The sequence below is a fragment of the Erinaceus europaeus genome, chromosome 2 (genome assembly GCF_950295315.1).
Source record: "Erinaceus europaeus chromosome 2, mEriEur2.1, whole genome shotgun sequence".
NCBI lineage: Eukaryota > Metazoa > Chordata > Mammalia > Eulipotyphla > Erinaceidae > Erinaceus > Erinaceus europaeus.
The window spans coordinates 193,787,148-193,804,874 of NC_080163.1; positions in this window are offsets into that span (position 1 = coordinate 193,787,148).

Genomic DNA, 17,727 nt, shown 5'->3' on the forward strand with positions numbered 1-17,727 from the left:
ACAGGAGCCTATGTAACCTCTGCATCCCTGTAAGTTTGAACTTGCATTCTGTGATCATAGCTAGGGACATTCCAGGCTGTACTAATTTCAGGACCCATCTTCCTTGAGTGGTAGAGTATGTTGTCCAACCTCCCTTTGGAGAATGGGACAGTCCCAACCACTGTTGATAGGAAAATGACTAGAAAACATACTTAACATCACTAACTATAAGGAAACGTCAGCCAAAACTACAATTAGATATCACATCACATATATCAGGATGAAAACCTTTTAAAAAATAGTAAATGTCATATGCCGGGGGTCAGACAGTAGTGCATGGGGTTGAGCACACGTGTTACAATGCACAAGGACCCAGCTTCAAGCCCCCAGTCCCCATCTACAGTGGGGAAAGTTTTGCCAGTGTTGAAGCAGTGCTGTAGGTATCTCTCTATCTATCTCCCTTTCTGTCTCCCCCTTCTCTCTCATCTCTGGCTATCTATCCAATAATAAATAAAGATAATTAAAAGCAAGAAGAGAGAGAGAGAAAGGAAAATTAAAAAGAAAGAAAATATCAAGTGCTGACGATGGTGCAAAGAAAGTAAACAGTAGGGAGTTTTCTCAGAAAGTTAAAAATAGGATTAGCTCCATAACACCCAACCAAGAAGAGGTGTGTACTCCTATGTTCATAGCAGCACAATTCATAATAGCGAAAACCTGGAAGCAACCCAGGTGCCCAACAACAGATGAGTGGCTGAGAAAGCTGTGGTATATATACACAATGGAATACTATGCAGCTATCAAGAACAATGAACCCACCTTCTCTAACCCATCTTGGACAGAGCTAGAAGGAATTATGTTAAGTGAGCTAAGTCAGAAAGATAAAGATGAGTATGGGATGACCCCACTCATCAACAGAAGTTGAGAAGGAAGATCTGAAAGGGAAACTAAAAGCAGGTTTTGACTAAATTGAAAGTAGGGCACCAAAGTAAAACCCTGTGGTGAGGGGGAGGATGGACATGCGGCTTCCTGGGCCGGTGGGCTGTGGGGGTGGGTGGGTGGGATGGGACACAGTCTTTTGGTGGTGGGAATGGTGTTTATGTACACTCCTAGTAAAGTGTAGTCATATAAATCACTAGTTAATTAATATGAGGGGGGGAGTTAATTGTATGTCTCAAAGTTTTTAAAACACAGACTGAGTCTTTTTAATATATAGGCTGTGTATTTGATATGTGGACTCTCTCAAAAGCCTAGACCAAGTAGATCAGAAACAACCAGTGGCACCGCTATATAAGATACTGGGTACTATACAGCAAACCCTAACAAAAGGACTTTTCAAAGTTAACCCAATTACCAAATAATGTGATGATACCATTAACTATTCATTGTCTTTTTGAACCCTAAGACATCAGGAACCTCACATCTCCACTATAGAGCCTATATTTCCCCCAGTCCTGGAACCTTAGGATAGTGCCCACTTTCCCGCACGCCTCTCCCAATCCATATCAAATAATATTGCATCTGCTGATCGCAACCTAATCAACGCAATGAGTGCCACCTCAGCATGCTTCAGCTCAGACTGTGTCCAGAGACTTCAGGTGTGGAATGACAACCCTTCTGCTTCATTACTTGGGTGAGACCTTTCCTTTCTTTTTTTTTTTTTTAACTTTTTTTTATATTTATTTTATTTATTTTTTCCCTTTTGTTGCCCTTGTTGTTTTTTTATTGTTATAGTTATTATTGTTGTTGTTGTTGTTGGATAGAACAGAGAGAAATGGAGAGAGGGAGGGGAAGACAGAGAGGAGGAGAGAAAGATAGACACCTGCAGACCTGCTTCACCGCCTGTGAAGCAACTCCCCTGCAGGTGGGGAGCCAGGGTTCGAACCGGGATCCTTATGCCGGTCTTTGTGCTTTGCGCCACCTGCGCTTAGCCTGCTGTGCTACAGCCTGACTCCCGAGACCTTTCCTTTCATAGTATACTCTAATTCCATCCCAGGTGGTTCACTTTCTAACAAAGTCCCAAAACCTAGATATAGACCAGGTTCTGTGAGAGAGAGCATATGTTCACACGTATCCGTAAACTACTGCAAAATATATACCTGAAAGCAGAAGTACACTAGAGTTTGCAGTGAGTACCCCCCCCCCCAACACTTACTCTCCACTATTCCAACCTTTGGGCCCATGATTGCTCAACAATTTGTTTGGCTTTGTATGTTAACTCTCTTTTCAGCCACCAGGTTCCAGATGCCACCAGGATGCTGGCCAGGCTTCCCTGGACTGAAGAACCCACCAGTGTGTCCTGGAGCTCCACTTCCCCAGAGACACACCCTACTAGGGAAAGAGAGAGGCAGACTGGGAGTATGGACCGACTAGTCAACGTCCATGTTCAGCGTGGAAGCAATTACAGAAGCCAGACCTTCCACCTTCTGCAACCCACAACAACCGTGGGTCCATGCTCCCAGAGGGATAGAGAAAGGAAAAGCTATCAGGGGAGTGGATGGGATATGGAGATTGGATGGTGGGAATTGTGTGGAGTTGTACCCCTCCTACCCTATGGTTTTGTTAATTTTTCCTTTCTTAAATAAAAAATAAATTTAAAAAATAGGATTAGCAAATGATGTAATATTTTCACTTGTGGATATGTAGCTACAAGAATTGAAAGCATTATCTCTGAGTGTCTTTTTGTTATGTGGCACTGGGGAATGAACTCAGGGCTTTATGCATGTGTGATAAACAGTCTTTTCGGTGTTTTTTTTTTTTTTTTTGCTCTTCTACTTTTTAGAGAAAAAACAAAACAGGACATTGTCAGAGAGAGGAGGATGGGAGAGACAGAGAAGAGACACCACATCTTCTACATCCTCGGAGATTTTTCAGGTATTACCCATAATGCTCCCATATAGTATCAGAACTCGAACCCAGGACCTCAGGCACGGAAGTCACACACTTACAGAGATTCGTCATAGATATATTTGCACACACATGCTCATTGCTTCATTAACTAACTAGCCAAGAAGTGAAAGTAACCCAAAGTGAAGATATGAAACAAATTGCCACACCTCCTCCTGCCCCTTTGTAACCATTAAGAAGCAGTGGAGCCTTGCTGCATGTGTCTGTTCCTCTCTTCCTCTCTATTTTGGTCTGTCTCTATCAAAAAAAAAAAAAAAGGAAGGAAGGAAGGAGGATAGAAAGAGAAAGAGAGAGAGAAGGGGGAACTGCCAGGAGCAGTTGAGTTGCTGTATAGTTACATAGCCCCAGCATGAATCCTAGAACCCTGGGGTAGGGGGGAGGCACTTGGTTTGAAGGGGTTTTATAAAGCATTTAGATTTGAAGGTAACATATATCACTTTTGTGGCATGTTTGTGTGACACCATGTATGTGAATAAATCTGTGTAGGTTCATATGGTTTCATATGAAAGGGTGTTTCATATATGTGTATGTGTGTAATGTAATGTCTATCCATATCAGATAAGCCATAGAGCTGGCAGCAGTAATTGGTCCTGGGCATAAGAAGCCATTCCAGCTGTTGCAATGTGAGCAGATTCCAAATTGATGGCTGCACACCATATGTGAAGAGGGCTGTACACATCTGGAGTAGCAATTATGATTTGACTCACCACCTTATTAATTACAGAAAATTTCCTTTTGATTCCTCAAGACCGCCTTCAAAGGGAACACGGTAGGAAAATACCACCTCAACTGACTTATTTCAAGGGTGGGAAGATGAAACTAAAGTCTGATTCACCCAGAAAACCAACCAAAGAAACAAAAATGTATCACTTTTGGTTAACTCTTTTGATGGGAAAGGGTGGTTACAAATGCTTTCCTCTTGGGACCTTGCTCAATAGCCTTCACTTAGTAATTTTGCAGACTACTGTACACATTCTGCTGATTTTTCAAGTATTCCTTTTGAAGATCTGCATTCATAAATAGGGAAAGAGCTATAGGTATGTCTGTGAAGCCTTTGTGCCCAGTAGAAGGGCTCAAATCCAAACCTCCTTAACTACCTGCACCTACGCCCCAACATTGGTGAGTAGAACAACCAAAGTGACAAGACTAAACATCATGGAAGATCTCCTCCATGGCTAGATGTGCAGAAACTTCAATTATTCACAAGTCCCTTTAATGCAATGCAACATAAATATCCACAAAACAAACTTCTGTTCTAGTGTGCTTCTTTGCATGGCCTCCTCATAACAGGCCTCTGGAATGAGAAGCCACTCCGTACTACTATGACAGTCAGTCTGTCTGCTGTGTTTGCTAGATCTGAAGTGCTCCCATCCAAGTACTAACCAGGCCCCACCCCACGTAGCTTCTGAAATCAGATGAGACTGGGAGTTCGGGTGGTATGTCTGTAGACTAAAGTGCTTTAGAACCTTTCTCAGTTGTCCTTCTGTTTCAATTTGAGGTTCTTCCTTTCCCCACTAGTGACTACCAACATTTCCTGCAAGAAAGGTCATGCCTTTCTGGCTACCCCTATTACCAAGCTGCTCAGGTGTATAGCCACAGCTTTTTTTTTTCCTCCAGGGTTATTGCTGGGCTCGGTGCCTGCACCATGAATCCACTGCTCCTGGAGGCCATTTTCCCCCCTTTTTGTTGCCCTAGTTGTCGCAGCCTCGTTGCGGTTATTATTGCCATTGTTGACGTTGCTTTGTTGTTGGATAGGACAGAGAGAAATGGAGAGAGGAGGGGAAGACAGAGAGAGAGGGGAGAGAAAGATAGACACCTGCAGACCTGCTTCACCGCCCGTGAAGCGACTCCCCTGCAGGTGGGGAGCTGGGGGCTCGAACTGGAGCTTTTTTTAATATTTATTTATTTATTTATTTATTTATTCCCTTTTGTTGCCCTTGTTGTATTATAGTTATTATTGATGTCATTGTCATTGCATAGAACAGAGAGAAATAGGGAGAGGAGGAGAAGACAGAGAGGGGGAGAGGAAGATAGACACCTGCAGACCTGCTTCACCACTTGTGAAGCGACTTCCCTGCAGGTGGAGAGCTGGGGCCAGGGGGCTTGTACCGGGATCCTTACGCTGATCCTGTTACTTTGTGCCACCTGCACTTAACCCACTGCACTACCACCAGACTCCCTAACCACACTTTCTTAGGTCATGAGCGTTCCTGCCTTTGCCACAGTCATCCCTTACAGGGAATATCCATTATTTCCTCTGTAAGTCTTTGCAGCACCATTTTGGTTTTTTGCTTCCAGGGTTATCAGTTGGGCTCGGTGCCAGCACTATGAGTCCACTGCTCCTGGAGGCTATTTTTCCCATTTTGTTGCCTTTGTTGTTGCCCATTGTGTTTGTTACTGTTATTGTTGTTATAGCCGTTGTTGGATAAGACAGAGAAAAATCGAGAGAGATGGGGAAGACAGAGAGGGTGAGAGAAAGATAAGACACTTACAGACCTGCTTCACCACCTGCAAAGCGACCCCCCTGCAGATGGTGAGGCAGGGGCTCGAACCCAGATCCTTATACTGGTCCTTGTGCTTTTAACCCACTGTGCTATGGCCCAGCCCCCCTTTTTATTTATTTACATTATTTGATGTTTGTGTGTATCAGAATTTGGATGCCAATAATGTACATGTGAAAATGAGAGCACTTTACCGCAAGTACTCACACCAGAGACATATTAGCCAAAGAGGGATTGATTTTTAGCATCAGGGAATTGGAATTTACTAAGTTATATTTAGTATTTAAGTGGAAAGACAACAGGGAACTGGAAGACTTGGTTGGGGAGGGATGGTTGAGGCATTCCTGCTGGAGCACATGTTACCATGCTGGAGGACCCAAGTTCAAGTCCCTGGTCCCCACTTACAGAGAGAGGAAAAGCTTCATAAGGGTGGAACAGTGTTGCATATGTTTCTCTTTTCCTCTCTACCCTATTTCTCTGTTTCTATAAGGAAGAAAGAAAAAAAAGAAGAGGGAAAGAAAAAGAAAGAAAAGAAAAAGACAGAAAGGAAAGGAGGAAAGAAAGGTCACCAGGAGCAGTAGAGTCGTCATGCAGGTACCAAGCCTCAGGGATATATTTATAATTTATGGCTGGTGAACTAGAACCTGAGTCTTGTAGAGCCTTGCAATTTGAATTACACTCTTTTGATCTTCTTTCATGGGTATTGAAAATACACTGACATATTTTAGACAGGGAGTTTTATGACCAAGTAGATTAGAACAAACAAATAAATTTCCCCCAGCTGCTCCTCTTTAATTTAAAGAACTACTCTACCCATATAATGTGGCTTTCAAAATTAAAGGGAAGTAATCTAAAACTAACTGATACTCTCCTAGCACTTCTGCTATATTAATAGTTCATGCATACATGTTTTTATAGCCCACCACCTTGACTTCTTCCTCACCTGCTTCTCCTCAGGTAACTTAGTTTCACTGTCCATGCCTATTGCTTTGGCTTTTTTTACTTCACTTTTGTTTGTTTATCCCTTCTATATCCTTATCTTACATACATGGATGAAAATCATTCAGTGCTTCTTTTTTTCTTCTGGTTTGTTATCTTTTGCATAATTCTTAGAAATCCTTCCATTGTGGCGTGTGTGGTTAAAAATAATAATAAATGAAAGTATCTTTTTAATTTTTTTAAATTTATTTTATTTAATTTATTTATTCCCTTTTGTTGCCCTTGTTGTTTTATTGTTGTAGTTGTCGTTGTTGGATAGGACAGAGAGAAATGGAGAGAGGAGGGGAAGACAGAGAGGAGGAGAGAAAGACAGACACCTGCAGACCTGCTTCACTGCCTGTGAAGCAACTCCCCTGCAGGTGGGGAGCCAGGGTTCGAACCGGGATCCTTCTGCCCATCCTTGTGCTTTGCGCCACCTGCGCTTAACCCGCTGCGCTACAGCCTGACTCCCGAAAGTATCTTTTTTTTTTTCATAACTGAATGGTAGTGCACTGTATAACTGTACCCACCTCTTCTTTATCTAATGATCTATGAAGGACCCATCAGATCATGTAATCTATTCCAGGGACATTTGTGAAATATTTATCCATCTCTCCAATATGTTTAGAAGCTTAAAGTATTAAGAGACATTTGCTCAATTAGATAGTAAACCTTACAGAATGATTAGCTATTGTGCTTCTCTGTCTCATCAGACAGAAACTATTCATATCTCTATGGATAGTGAAATGGAAATTAATCTTTGCTGCTAAGAGTTGTGACAAACTCCAAAGTAACAAACATCAAACCCAGTGTAGTAGAAGAACACCCTGTATCCCCTTTGTGTTTTATTTTCCCAGAGCACACTGTCCAGCTCTGCCTTAGGATGGTGTGGAAGATTGAACCTGGGATTTCAGAACCTCAGACATGAAAGATTTTTTGCATAACAATTTGCTGTCTTCCCCACCTCTCTGACCATTTTTATGGTGTATGTATATACATTTTTTCTTCTATGGTACACGATGGTATCTAGAATGGAATAAATAGGATTTCTCTTCTCATCACATAGACTTAAATAATCCTATTTCTCTTTTTATTTGGATGGGATTCAGAGCCATTGAGGAATAAGCAAACACCATCTTAGAGATAAGAGTGCTGTCAGGTGGAGAGTGAGTTTACTGTAGAACCATCATTGGAATGTTTCTTTAGGATCCATAAGCGAAAGTTTTCCATTTCTGGCACATTCACTGAAATTTTATTTTAAATATCAAAATCCATCTTCCGATACATAAACTTGCATTTACAGTGGATTGAGGGGGTGGGATCCTCTTCTTAAAAACAGAGAGTAAAATTAATGATGACCTATTGCAGCCAAAAGCAAGCTTTAAGAATATATTTTTTTAGTCGTTCCATCGGGCCTTGGCTTGCCTTGCTGGCAGCATCATAATTTGAATATGTGTCCTGCTGAGAACTGAAAAGTTGACCAGAGTTGTTTGAAGAACAGACTGCTAAGGTTGCAGTTTCTAGCAGCAACTGAACTGTACACAAACCTTGTGACTTTTCTCATCTCAAACTTCTACTCACTCTCATATGGCTAACTTGGAAGCATATACATTTAAGTGTTTTGAATGTTCCATATTTGCTTGAAACATTTATGTTTTCTCAAAGCATACGTTTGTGGGCAGTAACATATATAATTAGTGGTCTCACTTGCCAGTAGGAAATCTGAACCAGGGGCAGCCAACACAAGGTCTGGAATGTTCCACTAAAGCATCTGTTGAAACTAGGACTGTGTTTTCCTGGGGAAGTGAAGGAGTGGAATCCCTTTGGTCTGCACATTGGGTTCCTGAAAATGTATTCTGAGTGTCAGAAATAAAAATCCTGGGAAGAATAATTTTATGGAGGAATTCTGAGAATCCTTGGCTTTTTAAGAGGTGTTGCTCGTGACAAATGAGGTGTTCTATTGTGGACTTGGATTAAGTAATTCCCAGGAGCACTTTCAAGTGATGGGGTGGGAAGGAGGCCATTTCACTCTACAGTATCAGACTTGGGAAATGTAAATGGAATTACTCCCAAGGCTAGGATTTGTCTGTCATTTACTACTAAGTAAGCTCACAGGCCCAATTCTCTTTCTCTTCTTGGTCAAATGAATGCCAAAGGAAGAAGAAAATTAATTCTCTCAGAAGGTAGAAGGTTCTAGGCAAATCCAAATGCTCAAATGATTTCTTTGGCTTGTGGCATGCACATTGGTCACCTTCACAACTTTATTCCTTTGGGTTATAGCCAAAAGCATGTCTCATTTTCCATTAGCCATTCAGATGAATCAAAATGGTCCATCTGGAATTGGGAGACATCACATTTCACTTTATGTGAGCCCTTGGCACCACATGGGAGTCCCATGGACAACAGTGGGGGAAGTTTCATGAATGTGATGTCTCTCTACCTCTTTCTCTCCTCTGTCTCTCTCTACTTGAAATTAGAAGGAAACAAAAATAAAAATCCACTAGGAGCAGTGGCATTGTGCATTCATGAGACATGAAGAAAAGATAGAAAGAAAGAAAGAAGGAAGGAGGGAGGGATAGAAGGGAGGAGAAAAGAATGGAACTTTCACACAAATGTTTGAGAGACTAGGAACCTGGAATAGTCCTATACTGGTGAGGGAAAATTTACATTGCTTTGTACCTTACCTCAAAGCTTAACCCTTATGCTATCTCTTCTACCTTAATTTCATTCTTTTTTTTTAATTTTTAGAATTTATTTAAAAATAGAAAATACCAACAAAGTCATAGTGTAAGAGGGGTAAAATTCCACACATTTCCCACCACCAGAGTTCCATATTCCATCCTCTCCACTGGAATCTTTCCTATTCTCTATCTCTCTGGGAGCATGGTCCCAGGATCGTTATGAGGTGCAGAAGGTGCAAGGTCTGGCTTCTGTAATTGCTTCTCCACTGGACATGGACCTTGGCAGGTGGATCCATACCCCAGCCTGTTTCTCTCTTTCCCTAGTGGCACAGGGTTCTGGGGAGGTGAGGTTCAGGGATATGTTGATAAGTTCATCTGCTCAGGGAAGTTGGTTGGCCTCATGGTAGCATCTGCAACTTGGTGTCTGAAACAGCACTAAGTATAAAGAAGAACAAATTGTTTAATAATCTGGAAACTAAAGGCAATAATATAGCAGATGAGATTTGAGGTTTTCACTTTGGAAAGAGTTAGTAGGTCTATTTTAGGTATATTCCAAGGGGGCCATGACTTTACTTTTGCCTGAACCTGACAGCTAACATGCAGGAATCAACCAGCACAAAGTCATTGTGGGGATGCTGTTGTTTTTCAAAAGATTTATTTCTATCTGTATACAGTAGCTACATTTCATCTGCCATCTAGAGAAATCTCACTTGGATCAGTTTTATAGCACACTCTTCCTGATGTAGCAAAGGTATTGTAAAGGATTAGGTCATTATTTTTCACAGTAAATTCATCTTTGAAGTGTTTTTCCAACACAATTCTTTTTATAACTGTGTCCAGAATGTGTTCGCTCTCGTGCCAACAAAATTATCACTTCTCTGGTAGTTATCAAACACAGTTTCTCATGCGCATTCTCTATCCTCTCTTTATTAATCACCCTCCAAATGTAGTAAGCAATGTGGGTGATTAAAATACCATATCATGGGAGTCGGGCGGTAGCACAGCAGGTTAAAGTGCACAAAGCACAAGAACTGGTGTAAGGATCCCAGTTCAAGCCCTCGGCTCCTCACCTGCAAGGGAGTCGCTTCACAAGTGGTGAAAAAACAGTTCTGCAGGTGTCTATCTTTCCCCCTCTTTGTGTTCCCCTCCTCACTCCATTTTTCTCTGTCCTACCCAACAATGACGACATCAATAACAACAACAATAATAACTACAACAATAAAAAAATGACAAGGGCAACAAAAAAAGGGAATAAATGAATAAATACCACATCACACTAAGCATTGACCAGTGAGGACAGTTTTGGTCCTACTGTATACCCACTTCTCTGGGAGAAATGGAGGCTAGAAAACCAAGTCCTCCTGTTCAACAGCATTACAAAAGCACTTCAGACTGTTGAAGTGCCTTCAGGAGTTTGTAATAAATGTATCAAACATTTGCACTTTTAAAATATAGATAACTACTTGATAGACACAGACAATCCCTAGATCAGAGGCTAATGTTTGTTTTTCCAAAAGTATGATCCTTGTGTAGAGAAGTAAATCAAAGTTTCTAATGCACATTGGAGTCACTCAGTCACTTGGTTAACTCTTCTACATGGTGAATTAAGTCCATGACTTTTGAGATCATGTGCACCCTTTCTTTGACTTCAAGCTTCATCCTTACACCTGCACTTTTGTTGTGCTTGGATGACAGAGCAGATAGCTCAGCTTCAAATCATTAAGAGCTCTGTGCAATTTAGAGTCCTCATGTGTTATTTCCTCCTCAGTTTTGTTTGGCCTTAGTGACCCAAATGTAGAGTAACACCAAGCTTTATGTTCTTTAATCATACACAGCTCAACTGAGAGGATTACTCACCTAAGTCTGACTCTTAAGGACTTAGTAAGCATTTGGATACACTATGAGCTTTGCTCATTGTCCTCAAGGCTATTCGATGGGGATCATTACAGCCTCTTTTCAAGGATAAATGTTCAAGTCTGGTTGAGACATGTTTTCCAATCAGCCATCTAGACAGAGCTATCTAAGTAGGCATCCACCATTCACGCATTTTTAGGCATCTCGAGTTTTTTTTCCCATATTTATTGCTTGTAAGACATGGAGGTTTGTATACTGAATGAAGCCCAAAAGATGGTTAGTTAGGGCCTTCTATGCTACCCTGCACAAACATTTTTGGCAAGGTCTAGTGATTTAAATTTGTAATCTCTCCATGTACTGTAGTCAAATTTTATAGTATCTTCAAAGCAGCTTATGAAAGAGCTCAGAAAAAGTTAATAAAATATAGGGACTGGTGAGATAGCTTACCTGGGAAGGTGTCTGGTTTACCATGAGTGTGACATGGGTTCAAATATAGCCCCTGTGCACAAAAGGAAGTTTCAGAGCTGAGGTGTCTTTCCCTCTGTCTCTCAGTCTCTGCCTTTATCTTTCTGTCTGAAAACTGAGGAGGAATTAAGTCTTGAGACAGCAGAAAAAGTTAATAAGATACAAAGCAAGAAGCTTAAGGTGAAGTCAACATAAATCATTGTGATGTTCAGAAGCAAGTTGCAATTACAAACTCTTTACCATTTCAAATGCTGCAATTAATTAAAAGAAAGAGCTGTCTGAATAAAATAACAAATAGCTTCTTGGGCTGTTTGATAATCAAAATTTATTAAAAGAAATCAATCATTTACACTAGGAAAATATTTATATCTTTGATGTTGGAGGTCAAGTCTGATAGTGACAAAAATGATATGAAACACTCATAGTCACTCTTACAACCTAAGATATAGGAACTGTCTAATCATTTTAATAAATATGACCGGTTTCTGTAAACATTCTTATGCATGTGTACATGTGTGTGTGCGCGCGCACACACACACACAGAGGCTCTTTGAAACACCCTTCAGTTATATAGTTTCTGAATTTAAAAAAAAAAGTAGGGACTTTTATGAAATTTGACCAAAGAAACTCAAACTATTACTGTCTTTACCAAAAATGATTTATGATGCTACAGAGCACTTATTTACAACAGTTGGTAGTAAGACTAAATTTTAAGTACTTACACCAGAGGAATGTTTAAGTTTTCCTGTGGAAAACAGTATTACAGAATCTCTGTCATAGGAAAAGGAAATGACAGCCCTGAGGAGGGTACCCCTAAATAGGGCACTACAATAATTACTAAAGCGTGTCCTAGTGACTATATTGATTTTCCACCCACCCTACCCCTGGAGTTTGGATATGTCTGTGGTTTTATTAATTTTTTTTAATTGTTTATAATTATCTTTATTTATTTATTGGATAGAGACAGCCAGAAATCGAGAAGAAGGGGGTGATAGAGAAGGAAAGAGCCAGAAAGACAACTGCAGCATTGCTTCACCACTTGTGAAGCTTTCTCCCTGCAGGTGGGTACCGGGGGCTAGAACCCAGATCCTTGCACACTGTAACATGTTGCTCAACCAGGTGCGCCACCATCTGGCCCCCATTGACAACATTATCTTGAGGCGTAATTTATATGCTGCAAAATGTACTTCTCTGTTTTTGCAGCCATTTTAAATTAAACAATGTATCTCTTCTAGTTAGAGGTGAATTCTAATTGCACTTAATACATTTTCATTTTGTATTCTTTTCCTCTCCATTTTCCCCTCTCCTGATATTGTGTAAACACTAGTTTCCCCCACCGCCCACACATGCATACATACACATACACACAACATGGGCTCATTTCTGACATATTCTGAAGGAAGGATCAGTGCCTGGGACATATGGCACTCTCAGCCAGTGCTCATTGTGACTGCTGTCTTCATGTTTCATGTGGCTTAGCTCAGGGGGAAATGAAGCACTCTAAAAGATCAGAGATTAGAGAATTCATGTATGTGAATGGCTGTTTTTCTTCCCCAGCTCAGATTCCTTTGCTCCATATTTATAGTCTTCAGTTGCCTCATCCAAATATTTGCTATCCTTACCCTCAAATTGTGGCCTTGAATCTATCCTGCCTATTTCCTGGTCATTGCTGGCATTTTCTTTCTGCTATAATTTAATGGGAAAAAAATTGACATGACAATCATATCTATAACATGTATTTTAATGGAAAAAGTTGACAAATCTCAGCTCAAGCATACTTAACTCTGTAAATTCTCTACAGCAAACATACATTGACTTTTTAAAAAAATAATGGCCATCTCTGATGTGTGGTTATTATTTCATTCTCTGTATCTAGAACTATCTTGATGTATATCCTGAATTTTCTATAATGAACACTTATTCAGAAAAAAAATTAACATTAAATAGATCAAATCCATTTAATGTCATCATTTTTAAAGTAGAGAAAGTGCCTGAATAAGTGCCCTTATTCAGTCTTTGTTTCAATGGGCCTTTCTTATGAATGTGGTATTCTAATTGGAGCTTAAAGGCAGGAACCTGGCATTCCTGTGATCTACTCCCAGAAAATGGCATTAACTTATTCAGGAGCCTTAAGCTCTTCACTTAACCTTTCAGCTCCCCCTTTGTAAAGAGAGGATAATAGCCATTCTTGTGGAATTACAATGGCAAATTAGCTTAGGTTTGTAAAGTGTTTTACAGATGAATCCCTGCATTAAATTGCTTTGTAATTTTTGGTATTATTTAAAGAAATAATGAGGATGGTAATTAATTAAGTGTCTACATTCCCATGGTGAAAGAAAACAGAGCGTTTCAATAATATAGAGTGTTAAAGCTTGGAATGGCAGCAACACTGGCTTGGTGAACATAAGGCATGTTTGAACATAAGACTCATATGAGAATAGCAGAGTGTGTGTCCTGTCCCCATGACCCACAGAGTTGGATCTGTTGAAAATTGTATTTATTTATGTATTTTTGAAGCTGAATGGGAATCAGGGATACTGGGATGAGAAAGACAATTTTTTTTTGTTTATTTGGGTTGTTTTTTTTTACAATATTAATTAAAATGTGAATAGGATAGGGAAAACACTAGAAAACTGAGAAATTATTTAATGAAAGCCACTGCCATGTGAGGTAGTACAATGACAGCATAGCTTGACCTTAATAATAAATGAACATAAAATTCTCCAAATTTGATGGGGGGGGGGGTTCCTTATGTTTAAGAAATTAATGTTTAAGAAATCAATGGCCTAGAATGAAATACTGATTAAAGGCAACCGGTTTTGAAATAACTTCTTGGAGCAAGTGTTCCCAGTTTTTACCTTTCTAAGTCACTTGTTTGTTGCAAATCAAAATGTATTAGGGGAAAACACACATGTGTTTTTGGCATCATCAAAAGTGTAAGCCAAGAAAACAATATTATGGAATTGGGGAGGGAGTACATTTCCCCTGGGGATGGAAGGGCCTCCTTAAATACTGACAAAAGGCCCTGCTTAATTGTTTAAGAAAGTAGATTATGCCTTTGATTTTTTTTTTTGAGGAACGCAAAGTTCGAAATCAGTAGTGAACATGTGGTTTGTGTTGAGTTCATGTCAGTGCAATTCGTTCCAGCTCTTAATATCTCCAACTGTCCTACTCCTATCAACACCAGACTGTGAAGGAAACAAGAGTCAGAAAGCTGGAGCTTCTGAAGTAAAGTGTAGTCCACAAGACCTTAGATGACTTGCCCATGCCCTGCAGTGATACCACATCCTCCTTAATTCTCTTCCTCTTAATGTCGCAAGGAGAGTCCCCCAGCTCTGAGTTATGGCTCTGGAAGCGCAAGAGCTGTCAAAGGCAATTTCTGTTAAGTAGAGTGTCACCTTCCAGACCCAGCCTCTGAGACTCTGGCAAAAAACTGGCCCAGCACTTTCACATGTTCTCACCTGCTCCCAAGGACATATGCAGCCCCTCCTAAAGGCTTAGTGAGGTTTGGCCTTGCAACTTCTGCCTCTAATTTTGTTCTTCAGTACCATTAGCTTAAATCTTTCAGGAGTTCCTTCCAAATTTTCCGCTTTCTTGACCTAGCTTTACTTGCTCTGCCATTTTTAATGAACAGTGAGCAGAAACATCGCTGTGCTAGGAAGTAGTACTCACATTTTGCTGGGGATGTTATTTACATTGGTCTTTGGGATACTTTAGCAAAGGCATTTTCTAAAAGTCAGAGACTTAGAGATTCCATTATGTTGCTAAGGATCCTAGGATCTCTGCCTCCATTTTAAGAATCTGAGTCAGACATTACTTGGGGGATTTTTCTGTTCCAATCACTAAGATGAAACAAAAGCTTCAGAATGGGAGGAGAGTTGGTTCCAATATTTCTTTTTTTAATTTTTGTTTATTTATTCCCTCTTGTTGCCCTGGTTGTTTTATTGTTGTAGTTATTATTGTTATCGTCATTGTTGGATAGGATAGAGAGAAATGGAGAGAGGGAGAGAAGACAGAGAGGGGGAGAGAAAGATAGACGCCTACATACCTGCTTCACCGCCTGTGAAGGGACTCCCCTATAGGTGGGGAGCCGGGGGCTCGAACCCGGATCCTTTTGCCAGTCCTTGCACTTAGCGCCACATGTGCTTAGCGCACTGTGCTACCGCCGGACTCTGGATTACAACATTTCTTATATGTCTTGTTACTGAATGCCTTGTTGCTGGAGTATAATTTTATTTATGTATTTATTTAGCTAGTCAAATAAAGAAGAATACTTATTACACAGTGAGCATAGATGATAGTTTAAAAAAATTAAACAAAGTGAGAAAATATTAGGAAACCGTCTGATGTGGATTTTAAGAACCTAACAACTTTCACAGTTTGCCATTTATACTACAGAACCTTGTTGAGGTCAGAGATGACAGTAAGTACCTAGGGGAACACAGACACTGCTGTGCCACAGCAGCAGAAAGTGGAGTGGCGACAGCTCTCCCCCCCCCCCCCATCATGTGTGTACAGGCTGTCGGTATCTCCTCTTTCCTTTTCCCTCTCTTGGCCCACAACATGTAGATGCTCTCAGTTTTCCTCAATAAGTTTAAACTTCCTGAAAAATCATGCTTTCTCTTCAAATGTTTGTTGAGTTTATGTGTGACAAACCTCTGAACATGTGGGGAACAAACTCCTGATACAACCTGACCTTCAGAGAATTCTCTCTCCTTTTCTCAGAGTACATTTCATGGTTTTTTCATAAGTAAATAAATCTGAATACAAATTAGTGCTGAATCAAATTCTGAAAATCCTTCACTTTTTTTTTTTTTTTTTTAAATCATGAGCTCAACTACTGAATAGATTTTATGGCAAACTGGTTAGAGAACTAGTTATGGAGCAGGATGGTTCTGCCGCCTGATTAAATTCCAAAGAAAGAACATAAGAAACTCTCAGTTTCTGGGTAGGGGTAGATAGCATAATGGTTATGCAAAGAAACTCTCCTGCCTGAGGCTCTGAAGTCCCAGCTTTAATCCTTCTCACCCCCAGTCCACTCCCCACACACCACCACAAGCCAGAGCCTATCAGTGCTTTAAATAATTAAAAAAAAAAACACCTCAGTTTCTACATGAGCCCTTCTCATTTAAAAGGAGAGAACCAGGGGGATGGGCGGAGGCACAGCAGGTTAAGCGCATATGGCACAAAGCTCAAGAATCCGAATAAGGTCCCCAGCTCCCTACCTGTAGGGGGGTTTGCTTCATAATCATGAAGCATGAAGCAGTTGTGCAGGTGTCTATCTTTCTCTCCCCTGTCTCCCCCTCCTCTCTCGATTTCTCTCTATCCTATCCAGCAACAACAACAGCTATAACAACAATAACAATAACAACTACAAGGGCAACAAAATAGCCTCCAAGAGCAGTGGATTCTTAGTGCTGACACTGAGCCCCAGAGACAAGAGAGAGACAGAGAGAAAGAGAGAGAGACTGAGAGAGAAAGAGAGAGAGAACCTATTTTCCCTGTTTCCAAATCATGTATTAATTATCTTAATATCACTGTCAGAGAGTCAGATAATGCAGTTCTTAAACACCTTAAATAGCAAGAGATTTGAGATTCCAGGACTGTTCATGAAATTCAAACTCTTTTCAAGTCAAACCTGAAGCATCACACAACCTACCTTATCTATCCTAAGTCTGCTTATCAGAATTCTGTCCACAGTTTAAGTCCTAAATTTCTTTCATTTGTCTTCTGCAAAAGAAGATAACATATGCAAATCATACTTATGTCCACACCTACCCAAATCTGACCTTTCTAAGACAAATGAGCACATTTTCGAACCTTTTTCATTTTCATTTCTTACATATCGGGTTACTGAGGGCTAAGAACACTTGTCCATCCAGCCAATATTTTTCCAGTTCATTAAGCTCCTCCCCCTTCCCTGGCTAAATGTAATAGGCCCATCCCAGGTAAGGTGATGGCCTCCTGTCAAGATTTTTCTCAGATACTTAATATGATTCTCCTATGAGAAGAGTACAGTACTATCACAATCACATATTCCTAACTGAAATACAAAACCCTGCAGGGACTGGGTGGTGGCACATCTGGTTGAGCGCATATCCTACAATGCACAAGGACTAGGGTTTGAGTTCACAGTCCCCCCCTGTAGGGGGAAAGCTTTGCAAGTAGTGAAGCAGTGCTTAGAGTGTCTCTCTTTCTCTCTTCCTCTCTATCTACCCCTTCCCTCTCAATCTCTGGCTGTCCCTATCTAATAAAGATTTTTTTTTTAAAAAAAAAGGTTTTAGGGAGCTGGGCGGTAGCACAGCGGGTTAAGTGCAGGTACCAGCCTAAGGATCCCAGTTTGAGCCCCCGGCTCCCCACCTCCA